The 9147-nt window shown below is 34.1% G+C and overlaps 1 pseudogene; it reads left to right on the forward strand.

Moving 5' to 3' along the window:
- The first annotated feature begins 268 nt into the window (after positions 1-268).
- On the forward strand, positions 269-2656 carry LOC135155032 (uncharacterized; annotated as a pseudogene).
- Positions 2657-9147: the final 6491 nt, after the last annotated feature.

Below are 9147 nucleotides of genomic sequence, written 5' to 3' on the forward strand. Positions count from 1 at the left end.
CTTCACAGCTTTTTTGTCTGTCTTTTATTCTCAAGCTGTTATGTGTCCACGATATCTTTGTGGATTGATGAGAACTATTAAAGATGAGACAAACAGAATAATCCTCTGAAATAGAGTTAGATGAAGGAAATATAGTCTTTAAGCCTGTAAATTCAGCCTTTTGGCTGCGAAGTGCGAAAATATTGCAATTTCAATTTTCAATGATGATTTTTATCTTTCAAATATCTTTGAGCACCTGGGATTCACAGTTTTCACCTCATACATGTATTTTTGACAAAAAGAATAGAGCACAGCATAATTCTGCCTTAAAGAAGGCAATAAAAGGCTAGAATCCAAACACTTGACTTACCCATAATCCATCACTGTCAGTCTACCATGAGTTCTGGATCTAGAAAGCCAGAACAGTTGTTCTCTAAAAGACAAAAAGACTGATTACGAATGGCGAGACATGCAAGATTGAAAACAAGACTGGTTATTTATATATAGTCATATCAGCTTCTCGCAAATATGATATATTTTTCAAATTGATTAAAATATTTTTTTTTGTTCCATACAAGATGACAGAAATTCACAATAATGTTTACATTTCAGTAATGAAATTCAATCAGCAAATTCTTGTATGATGAGAGTCCATTGTACTTTGTCAAGACTGTAAATATCTTAAGGGGGTATAAATAGTAATCTGGGACAATTTTGACACAAAAAAACATTTTTTTAATTTTTGGATCATTGGAATAAGGGATATCTGAAATACCATAATCTAAATTTTTATGTCAAATAAATCACTAGAAATATGTTAAATTCAAGTTCAAAGTCAAGGATTTCACAGCATTGAATTACCTTTTGGCGCTCCCTTCACACGAAAATCGCATTATTTTCTTTGAAAATTCATTAAAAATAAAATTGTAAACCAAAACCTATCAAATAAGGTCTCAAAATGAAGAGGAGAACAAGGTCTGAATTCCTAGACTAGTTTTATACATGTGCAATACTGCCATCTAGAGGCGGAGACAGAACAATCACTTTTCTTCAAACTCATGTGATCTTGGCTGTGTGTGGATACTCGACTCAAAATGCCTCGCAAAACCCCAAAATACGTAAAAAAGAAGAACTTCTTTAGAGGAACACCATACCATGTCATGAAAAAGCTGGAAAATAGAGAAGAGGAGGAGGAGGAAGTGATAACAGCATCAGAAAGAAAGCTATCTCTCAACAAAACCAGTGAAAGCCCAGATCTACAAAGCGGTCCCACATGTACAGATTCACGTAGGGATCTTGAAGGTTTTTACCTGATCAGTGGCAAACAGCTTGCTTCTACTTTGCAAAGGGCTCATGTGTGCCAGGGAGGTATGTACTTCTTATTGGTTGTTATTTTTGATAATTCACATTTCATGAATGTAGCTCTTACCCATTTCAAAATGCAATATTTTGAGATACATGTGCATGTACAGACACTACTGCCATATGACTGCCTGGCAGCAAAAAAAAAAAAAAATGAAATAAAGTAAAGACTGAAGTCTAATTATAAGAAATAATAAAAAGACTGACAAATGTTGGGTTACAAATCCACCATTGTTTGCAAAATCATTATCAAAGTATATCTATAACTTGATATTATTGATCTGAAATGGTTTGCTTTTTAATTTAGGGTAGGCCTAGGAGTATATTCTGAATTCCACAATTTTTTTTCTAAAAAAATAAACTGAAAGTTTGGGTTTACATAATCCACTTTAAATACAATAACATATAGAATAAGTCTAGTAAACAATAAAAATCCTCATTTTACTATAATATTGATCCTATTCTTCTCAAAATTGCAGATGTAATGTCAACCTTTGATTAATTTTAGTTAAACAGCTATTCCATAATCCATATTTTCTACTATAGGGCATCTGATTCCTTTTGAAGACTCATCGAAGAGGGAGGGGCTGAGTTGCACCCTGGTCTTACGATGCTCCATCTGCAGCAAAGAGGAGGAATTTTGTACCTCAGAGAATGCTTGTGAAGGGCCAGGGAAGTCTGCCGAGATAAACAGAAGAGCTACGCTGGCGGCCAGTGAAGTTGGACTAGCCCGTGAGGGACTATGTGACTTCACAACAATCCTGGGTACTTCGCCACCAGTTACAGCCCCATCCTATGAACGCCATCTGGCCGCTTTGTCAAAAGCAGCACAAGAAGTGAGTCATTATTCTTTCACGCTTTCTCATAATTATCTAAAATCTATAATTAACCTACATTTACATGTACTCCAAAGCTATAATTATATGGTTGAGCATCGTGATATAGTGATATCCATTTCTATGATACAAAAATAATTCACTCAGTGCTGAAAACATTTTTTAGTGAAGCCTATAAATGACTAAAGACTAAGTGTTCATGAAATCCATTTTCTCACTATTTTTATTTTGCAGGCCACTGAGGAGCACATGAAGATGGCGGCAGAGTGCCTAAGGAGGAGGGCCATGGATAAGGACCCATCGATAAAAGAGGATGACTTTGTGGAGGTGGCAGTGTCCTACGATGGTACTTGGCATAGGCGTGGCCACACATCGAATCATGGGGTGGGGGTGGTGATCTCAATAGATACTGGGGAGGTTTTGGATACTGAGGTACTGTCAAAAACATGTAAACAATGTGAGTATAGGAAGGGCTGGGATAAAAGTAGTGATAAATATAAGGCATGGGAAGCTAGTCATAAGGATGTTTGCTTAGGGATTCATAAAGGGAGTAGTGGAAAAATGGAGGTAGATGCGGCTGTTAAAATTTGGGGTAGATCTGAAGATAAATATAAATTAAGGTATAAGTATATGTTAAGTGATGGGGACAGTGCGGCATACAAAGCAGTTAAGGATATATATGGGGATGAATGTACAGTACATAAATTAGATTGTGTAGGGCATGTGGGTAAAAGAATGTATAAGGCACTTGATAAGGTAAGGAAGGATAACAAGGGTAAGTTAGAGGATGGGAAGGGGGTAGGGCGGGCTAAGGGTAGGCTAAGAGGGACAGCAGATACAGGGTCAATTGGTAGGTTATGTAAATTATATAGGTCAACGATTCGTAGTAATACAATTAATATGAAGGCTTTAGATAATGATAATGATAAGAAAGAGGCAGTGGAGAAGATGCGCAGGGCAATACTGGCTATTCTCTATCATTCAGTCACTTTGTCTGATAGTGATGTGCGCCATCAGTATTGTCCGGAAGATGGTTGGTGTGAATACAAAAAGACAGGAAAAGAGAAGATGAATGAGAATCACTTGGATCCCGTGTTTCTCGAGCTTCTACTTCCTACATTCACGCGACTCAGTAATCCAGATCTCCTTGAGAGATGCCTCCCAGGTATCACCCAGAACCAGAATGAGAGCTTCAATGCTCTCATCTGGAAAAGGTGTCCTAAACACCTGTGGAGAGGTCCACGTGTTGTTCGCAATGCAGTCAACCTTGCAATTCTTGCGTTCAACTGTGGCGCAGAGTCTAGTCGCTACAGAATTTTCAAAAAACTAAATCTCAAAATGGGGATTCACACTACCATTTGTGCGCAGATTAAAGATAAATATAGAATAAAGAGGGCAAGAATTAGGGCAAGGGAGGTCAGTAAAAGAAGGAGGAAGGCACTTAGGGCGTTAAGGAAAAGTAGGGATGAAGCTGATGAAGAAAGGGAAGGGGGGTTGTATTCGATGGGTGGCTATTAAGCTAAGGGAATTGTCATAGTACATGAATTTTTGAGGTGTAAATATCGCCCGCATGATCATATTCCCTTACTGCGCATGCGACAATTGATTAATTTATGATCATTTATTTTCCTGTTGTAAATATTCGTTAATAGTTATATCTAATGTCCAATTTTGATTCAAATTATTTATATGAATTTGGATTTTCCTTTTAATTTCTAATTCTTAATCTATGAATTAATTTATTACGTATTTCATTCATTTTTTATATGTTTTTATTATTTCAATATCTTCTTTTATTTTTTATTATTTATTATATTTTATTATTTATTATTCATTATTTTTATTATTTTATTGTAGCAATTAATGACGACAATTGGTAGATCACTGCCACTGCCTGTCAAATAATCACTTTCACTGCCCCAGCATCATATATTCAGGAGGGTCCAGTAGCATTATCAGATATTAACGCTGGCTGCTGGACCCTCCCATTTTGTGCAATATTTTGTTATCAATTTTAATGATCATAAATGTGTAAATATGTAAATATTTTGTTGTAAACTTGTATATGTATGTAAATATAGCATTTGTAAATATTAAATATGTATATATTGCATATATCAGCTTTCTGAAGTACTTATTATGTCATAGAGATGGATATAGGGGTGTTTGATACATGCGTTACTACGTACAGTGAGTATGAGCTTTTTATTTTCTTTGTTTTCTCAGAATAGTGATTTTGTGTGTTGGTGTGACACTGTGGCCAAAGATTGAGACTGAAGAAAAAGGTGTAGAGTGCTCAAATTTGGTGTGTAATGTCAGTGGTATATGTGCTACAAGTCTATTAAGGAGTTTTTTAAATATCTTATTGTTTTTTTTAATTATTGATGAATGAATACATAATTAGCCCCTCTTACGTGCAATCAGAAAAATAAAGAATAACAAAAAATAAAAGAAAAATTCATATAAAAAAAAATAATAATTTTTTCATCAAAAGCTCTCATGGATGGATGTATATCTTTATATGGAATAGATATACCAAATATCAAATGAATCTGATGAGTAGTTACTCTGAAATCTTGTCCACTTCCTTTTTCTTATGTTTTTCTTTATATGCAAATTAGGGATTAATTGTGCTACTTTTTGTGTGCGTGAAATTATACCTTAAGAATATGACTATGAATGTATAAAAAAATTACTGAGGTAAATGCCATCAAGTATTGAAAAAATGCACTGAAGCACAAATTTGTCACAAACTATATAAATCACCTTAATGCTCATTACATTTGTTAAAAGAGAATTGGTCACAAATTGTCACCTTGGGGAACCCCACCATTAAATATTGGAATGTACATGTATTATTTGAAAGTCCAGCTTAAACTTTAGCAAAGTGTCAATCATGTGAATTATACTCACTCATCATCTAACATTCAAATCATACATAAAAATGTGTATTCCTTTTCCCCCTACCTTAAAAGTCAAGTCCACCCCAGTAAAATGCTGACTTGAATCAAGGTCCATGCTTGAATAAATAGAGAAAAATTAAACTAGCATAGTGCTGAAAATTTCATCGAAATTGGATGTAAAATAAGAAAGTTATGAGACTTTAAAGTTTCGCTTATTTTTCACAAAACAGTGATATGCACAACTAGATGAGTCAGTCGATGACTGAACCATATAGTATTAAGCAATGCTATTTCTACATGCTCAGGAATTGATCGCTGTATCACTTGACAATGAGGAGAAAATTAGAATATTTCATATAATAAAATACAAAAAAAATAGTGAGTGGATGACGCCATAGTCTCCTCATTTGCATACCAGCAAGGATGTGCATATAACTGTTTTGTGAAATTAAGCGAAACTTTATAATGTCATAACTTTCTTATTTTACACCCGATTTTGATGAAATTTTCAGTGTTATGCTTGTTGGATTTTTCTCTTTTTATGTTGGGGTGGAGTTGTCCTATAAAAATTGAAATACATGTATGTCAGTATTTTATGTTGCTTTCTTTGAGAACTTGTCTTACATATTTAGTGGTCGGGAAGCTATTGGCAAAAATGATATACTAAAATATTTAGGCCATTCCTACTTCAGAATAGCTTTTATATAAAAAAGAAAAAGAAATTCAGATATGTTACTTTGATCCCGAACCTTCAATATATTATTTTTGAAATCATAAAATTGATCCTATAATATATTAAAAATTTTCCTTTCATATGTCTCATATCATAACTGTTTTACATCATAAAAATTCAGGGGCCCGTATTCTGAAGTCGGGCTTAACTTAAACTCAGGTTTAAAGTTGTGGTCTAAGTATGGGAAGCCAAGAGTATCCAAATTTTTATTAAGTTGTATGTTTCTTATGCTTACTGTGTTCTTTCCTGATTCATCGATGGTGAAGACAATCATCTATTTATACTTCCTACACAATTATGAATGATTTGAGAGCCGAATGAGCTGAACTATGATATCTCTACTGTTAGTGATTATGTAACAATTGGCGGTCCATACTTAAACCACAACTTTAAACCTGAGTTTAAGTTAAACCTGACTTCAGAAAACGGGCCATATAATCTAGTAATGAATTGGAATGATTGGGGGAGGGATATACCAAAGCTAAATACAGTCTTTAAAAATGGAATTAATATAATGTAGTAAGTACCCAAACTGATGTACATAAATGCAGACATCTGTAAATCCTTGTATGGAAGTGAAAAATGAGTTTGGACATTGGGGCCCGTATTCTGAAGTTGGGTTTAACTGAAACTCAGGTTTAAAGTTGTGGTTTAAGTATGGATGGCCACATTTTACATAAATCACTAACAGTAGAGATATCACATTTCAGCTCATTTGGCTCTTAAATCATTCATAATTGTCTAGAAAGTATATATAGATGATTGTCTTCACCATCGATGATCAGGAAAGAGCACAGTAAACATAAGAACCATTCAACTTATTTAAAATTTCGACACTTTTGGCTTCCCATAATTTTAGCACAGAGTTAGACCATGGCCTAAGTTAAATTCGACTTCAGAATACGGGCCTGTGTGTTGGGGGATGGCAAAGTTTGCAAAATTGTTCCTTCTTCCACATTGCATCAAAGTTCATGACTATTTCATACTATAGTCAGCAAAATATCTTGACCAGACATAACCATTTTATACTGATGATGTTGTCACATTGATGTGACAGACTAACAAACAAACTGTCAAATGTCATACCTGCTGTAATGTGGCTGGTTATTTGCAGTAAACAATGCTGTGACACGCAAATCTTATCGCACTAACCCTTGTCTGCACTTTTACTATATGGTCTGTGTGTATACAAAATGGAACCCTAACATGTATCCCATTTTGTACTTGTGAATCCTGAATATTCCTAAGTTTAAAGCACTTCTTAATCCTCCTAAAATGTAATTGAATACTTCTTGCTCGTCGCAGGAATCTGTCTTCATTTCTTTTTAATACCCTTCACTTTGTTTTATTGAACAGTTGTGACTATAAAATGTTTTCTAAAAATGTAACACATAAATTTTGTTCAGTCAGTTTACCATTCAATAGCACATCAATTATGTCAATTCATTTGTAAAATTCACACAATTTTTTGACATGGTGTGCGTGTGAAAGCACAAAGTAAAATTCAGAGTGGACCTGAGATTTCAGTGCTGACACGTACATCAATAGAGGTGATATTTTTTCCTTCTACTTAATATCTTTTCTTTCTTGCACCCCTTTTTTTATTCAAGGTGTTTTATTAAAAAACAGTATCATAGTACTGTATAATAATATCTCAAAATAATTGAAGTGGCTTGGTAAAATATGACATTATTATTATCATTATTATTATCAAAATGAGTTTAGTTTTTATGAGCAGAGGATGACATATTTCATAAATTGTGCAACCAGCATTTGGGCAGACCACTAGCCTACAGTGTACCTGGAAAATATGACAGTGGCTGAGGAATTTTTTCCTCTCCTCTTAACTTTCCTGGTAATTATACTCTTATTGAAGAGGGGAAAGGGGGCAGTTGATAGAATCATTTGTCTTGTTGAATAGTAATAAAGTTTTGATGATGTTTGAAAAGAATGAAAATAAATCTTCCCCATCATTTAGCCATGAACTTGCCTTTTTTCCACTGAGCAGCTAATAGCAATATCTTTCTAATTCTGACTATTATTTTATCCAACTGTCATTGAATCAGGAAAAGTTCTTCAAAACATTGATTCTATGGTGACATTTGCTCCTGCAACATTTTCTCCTGTCTCAATATTTCAGAGGGCAATGGGTTTATAGAGTTAAGATTGTAATATAGTTTTTGGTTCAGAATAATGTCAAGATAAGGATTAGGGTATTTAGTATTGGAGATTAGGTTTTATGTTTGGCCTAACATGCAGATTTTCCATCGGCGTAATTGTCGCTGGAGCAAATGTCATGGAACCCGCTCCTATATTAAATGTGATCATCGATAGACCCCAAGAAGGGACCTTGAACATCGGTGTGAAATATGCCAGGAAACAATATCAATTTCAAAATTCCCTGGCATATCTCAATGATCCATGAAGCTTAATAGCACATGTTTGCTCTCAACTGAGCTAAGACTTGTTTGTTTCTTTGCAAGAATATTGACAATCCCCTTATTTGTTGTCACAAGTTTTCATTCCATGTATGCTGCATTCAATCTATACATTTTCAGCCGAGAATCATGATTTGAAACTTGTTATTTTTTCAAGTTTTGTTGATGCAAACTATCCATTGAATCATGATTGAGAATCTTATGTTTGAACGTTCAAATTTTGGTCGAAATCTTAAGAATTAATTTGAACCTAAAATTGACTACAATGGATTGAAAGATTTGTGCAATTCTCTGATCAGGCTGCAGTATGATTAAGCCACAAATCACCATTTGTGGTCAGTCACCCCAAAACCAACGAAAAGTCGCCCAAAATGAATTTTGAGATTTGCATTGATCTTGAATATGCACACTATCTGCTTTAAAAATGATAGCTTATCATATTTGAGTACAGAAGAAGTTCAGCGAGAACTTAAAAAAATAAAGAAAACAAGGTTTGAATTTTTGAGTTCACTCAAACATGAGATTGGCACTCTGTATGAATTTAATGAAACTTCCAAGTAGTCTGCAAAATAGAATTTAAAAGAAACTTTTTTCATCATGTCTTACATGCAACTTTACAACTTCAAACTTTGGCAGTATGTAGAAAAGGATATCATATCAGATAAGATAGTTTTCTTATTTTGGCTCTTGAAGGCCAAAATACTACTTTGGCTATAAATTACATAAGCTTCCCTGATGACTTATTATTGGTTATGGGGGTATCTGGTCACATTTTATTAATTACATGTTTGTATTGTGATCTCTTTCATATTCATGATGACATTATACCCCCTCCCTTTTTTAATGTAAAACAACATATGATTTTAGTCTTGGCCAAGAATCAATGTTGAAGTAAT

The sequence above is a fragment of the Lytechinus pictus genome, chromosome 8 (assembly GCF_037042905.1).
Source record: "Lytechinus pictus isolate F3 Inbred chromosome 8, Lp3.0, whole genome shotgun sequence".
In the NCBI taxonomy this organism is placed as follows: Eukaryota; Metazoa; Echinodermata; class Echinoidea; order Temnopleuroida; family Toxopneustidae; genus Lytechinus; species Lytechinus pictus.